Source organism: Paroedura picta, chromosome 4, assembly GCF_049243985.1.
Source record: "Paroedura picta isolate Pp20150507F chromosome 4, Ppicta_v3.0, whole genome shotgun sequence".
NCBI lineage: Eukaryota > Metazoa > Chordata > Lepidosauria > Squamata > Gekkonidae > Paroedura > Paroedura picta.
Genome location: NC_135372.1, coordinates 144,735,767 through 144,739,926, shown reverse-complemented (window position 1 = coordinate 144,739,926; position 4,160 = coordinate 144,735,767).

The following is a 4,160-nucleotide window of genomic DNA, read 5'->3' as shown; positions in this document are numbered from 1 at the left end:
TGAAGGGTTTCTATGAGGACTCTTGGGTCAGAATCAACTACGTTACAATCGACACTTCATCCTGTTCTTTACCTCTCTCGGGATTTTCCCAAGCCCACCGGGAGGTTGGCAACCCGAAATGTATGGGCGGAGACTCCCAGAGCCTGAGGCTGCCCCCTGCTGGGAAGCCCCTTGTTTGGCTTTCTCTTCCCAGGGAGGGTGAGTGATGTTCAAGATGGGGCCAGGAGTCGCAGCTGGCCAGAGGAGTCCCTGAGCGTGGGCCCAGGGTCACAGCCGAAGGTGCCTCCTCTGGAGTAGGGACACACCCAAGGCAGGTTAGGGCAGATCCTGCTGTTGGCAAAGTGGCATTCCAAAGTGGAGCACAGGATTCCAGGCACGAATCTTGACCCCCCCCTCCCCATTGCTGCCTCTTGCAAGGCCATGACAATTAGCCTCAATACGATCGGCAACGGCTGGCGTGGTTTTATGAGCAGAGCAGCTGCCCCCAGCTGCCGTTAGAAAGGAAGGAAATGGTTTAGGGGCTTGGCTCATTGACTATCAGCTCTGCAAGGATCCACGAGAAAGTGGGGGGGGGAGGCTGGGGATGTGGGGGGCAGAATTCTGCCTCCACAGCACTTCCCTGCTTCTTTCTCTAGGGCAGGGCCATGAAACACTGGGACAAGGCTCAGTCTGGTCCTACAAGATACCCAAGGGACACTTCTAGGGTTTGGTCCTGCTGGTGGGCCTCCTGATGGGCCAAGGGTTTTGGCCCCTGTGTGACACAGAGTGTTGGACCGGATGGGCCATTGGCCTGACCCAACATGGCTTCTCTGATGTTCTCATGTCTGGGGCAGGGATGTTCTGTCTTCTTGGTGCTTGGAGGGGGGGGGGCACAATGGGAGACCCAGAATGCTGGACTGGAGGAGCCATTGGCCTGATCCAACAGGGCTTCTCTGATGTTATTATGATGGGATTGGATAAACATACAGAGCATAGGACCTTACCCTACAAAGGGTAAAGTCAGCTGTTGATGGCACAACATTCTCTTGGTGGAACGGGCTGCCCGTGGAGGCCAGAATGGCAGGAAGACACATTTTGCAGAAAGGGTAAAGCAGAGTTCTCCAGTAGGTCAAGTCCATAAAGAGCCATAGTAGTAAAATTGGGATTCTTTTGCTAAATGGATTGTTCATAGTGCTGGTATTGTATGGATTCAAGAGGGATTTCCTTCCTTCCTTCCTTCCTTCCTTCCTTCCTTCCTTCCTTCCTTCCTTCCTTCCTTCCTTCCTTCCTTCCTTCCTTCCTTCCTTCCTTCCTTCCTTCCTTCCTTCCTTTTTTTGCACGGGTAAATAGAATTGCACTCTAACGAAATGACTGGAGAAGTTCAACTGCAAAAGGGACAGGGATGGTGGCCTCTACGACCGTTCTGGCCCCTGTTCCTGGGTATATAATCTCTACACCACTGAATTTATCATATTGAAAAGCTCCTGCCTTGATTGAGTTCTGCTTGAGGCCTGGGGGGCCATCCAACTCCTTATGCCCCTCGCAGAGTTCTCTGCTCTGTGAGTCTGAATAGGACGATGCTCTCCAGCCCTCAGAAGTCTACCTGGCGGCCACCAGGGCCTTTTGAATGAGCTCCCAGAAGAGCCGAGGGCCCTGCAGGAACCTACACGGTTCCACAGGGTCTGAAAGTTGGAGTTCTTCCACCAGGCGCTCAGTTGAGGTCGGGGCCAGGAACATCTGCAGGGTCCTTCCTCTGAACATCTTCGAATACCCCTCCTCATGGCATGGGGCTGACCATCCATTGAGTTCAACCGGAAGGGAGAAGGGAGGGTGGGAGGACTGAGGGTTGGCGGGTAATGTGGGTTGTTTTAAACCAGGGGTAGTCAAACTGCGGCCCTCCAGATGTCCATGGACTACAATTCCCACGAGCCCCTGCCAGCGTTCGCTGGCAGGGGCTCATGGGAATTGTAGTCCATGGACATCTGGAGGGCCGCAGTTTGACTACCCCTGGTTTAAACCGTGATATAAACTACCACGAGCTGGCTGGACTGGGAGTGGTGGTCAACCAATGTCAGAAATAAATACAATGAAATGAAATTTCCGTTTTCCTTCTGATTTCCGAAGTCCAAACCTTGTTGCATTATTTATGGCGTGTGAGGGGGAGCTCTTGACTGTACCTGGCTGGCTCTCTCTAATGTCCCTTGAGGCTGAGTAAGGGAGGCAGGCCGTAAATAACCCGACTAAATAACTATCTTGCTTTTACTGCATTGTTTTCTCATTTCTGCAATCTGCTCCTTGCATTTGCATTTCCTACCTCTTACATGCCATGGAGTCTTTGCTTTATGGGCGATTTTGTATTCCCCTCTCATTACAATGTTTATTTTATGTCTCACACAATTCCTGTTGCACTGCTAAAAGGAAATTCTTCTTGACACAAAGAGTGATTATAATGCGGGATTGGCTGCCGGGGAGCGTGGTGATGGACACAGGAATAAACAGCTTTCAAAAGGGATTAGACTGAGTCATGGACTGTACATCTATCAGCGGCTCCTGGCTATGGCTGAGGGGAACCTCCAGATTCAGAGGCAGTCAACCTCTGAATCCCAAGGGCAGGAAGCAACATTGTCTCATTAGGCAGCCTATTCCACTGCTGAATTAGACTCCTAAAATCCCACAGTGGGAAGGGGCCACCTAGGCCATCTAGTCCCACCTCCTGCTCAATGCAGGATCAGCCACAAGCACCCAGAAGGATCTGTCCAGCCGCAGCCTGAAGATGGCCAGTGAGGGGGAGCTCCCCACCTCCTCAGGCAGCCCATTCTACGGCTGAATTATATTCATAGAATTCTAGAGTGGGAAGGGGCCATGCAGGCCATCTAGTCCCACCCCCTGCTCAGTGCAGGATCAGCCTCAAGCATCCAGGAGAAGGATCTGTCCAGCCGCTGCTTGAAGACGGCCAGTGAGGGGGAGCTCCCCACCTCCTTAGGCAGCCCCTTCCACTGCTGAACTAGACTCCTAGAATCCTAGAGTGGGAAGGGGCCATGCAGGCCATCTAGTCCCACCCCCTGCTCAGTGCAGGATCTGCCTCCAGCATCCAGGAGAAGGATCTGTCCAGCCGCTGCTTGGAGACGGCCAGTGAGGGGGAGCTCCCCACCTCCTTAGGCAGCCCCTTCCACTGCTGAACTAGACTTCTAGAATCCTAGAGTGGGAAGGGGCCATGCAGGCCATCTAGTCCCACCCCCTGCTCAGTGCAGGATCAGCCTCAAGCATCCAGGAGAAGGATCTGTCCAGCCGCTGCTTGAAGACGGCGAGTGAGGGGGAGCTCCCCACCTCCTTAGGCAGCCCATTCCACTGCTGAACTAGACTCCTAGAAGTGGGAAGGGGCCATGCAGGCCATCTAGTCCCACCCCCTGCTCAGTGCAGATCAGCCTCAAGCATCCAAGAGAAGGATCTGTCCAGCCGCTGCTTGAGGATGGCCAGTGAGGGGGAGCTCCCCACCTCCTGAGGCAGCCCATTCCCCTGCTGAACTAGAATCCTAGAATCCTAGAGTGGGAAGGGGCCATGCAGGCCATCTAGTCCCGCCCCCTGCTCAGTGCAGGATCAGCCTCCAGCATCCAGGAGAAGGATCTGTCCAGCCGCTGCTTGGAGACGGCCAGTGAGGTCTTCAATCACGATCCTCCTTCCTTTAAACAGGGTGTCTGACCTCCCCCTTCCCACTTGGCTTCCATTTCTCTCCCCCCTTCTGCCTCAAGTGCTGGTGGTGGGGTGCAACCAGCCTCCCTTCACCCAGCAAGCTCAGGAACGCCAAGCCAATTGCAAAGGACGTTGGGGTGAGTTTTCCCAGCCCTGCTCCAGCAGCATTCTCTTGGCAGGCCTGCACTTGAGAAACGTCCGTGGTTCCTGCCAGGCACGCAGCAAAGGCCTGCCATCAATTCTTCCCTTTCTTCCTGCAGAGTCGACAGCAGCAAAGGAAGTGTGTCGCTCCGATTTATATCTCCCCCCTCGGGCTCCATTAGGAGCTCTGATCAACCTGTTAATTGCCTCCTCAGCAGAGATCATTAATTTAGTCGTCCTCTCATAACTGCCAGATGGGCTTTATTTTGGGTGGGTCTTTCCCGCTGCTGCTGCTGCTGCTGCAGCCCACGCCGAAGCCAAGGAATGCAGCCACGACAAATGCAGGGGAG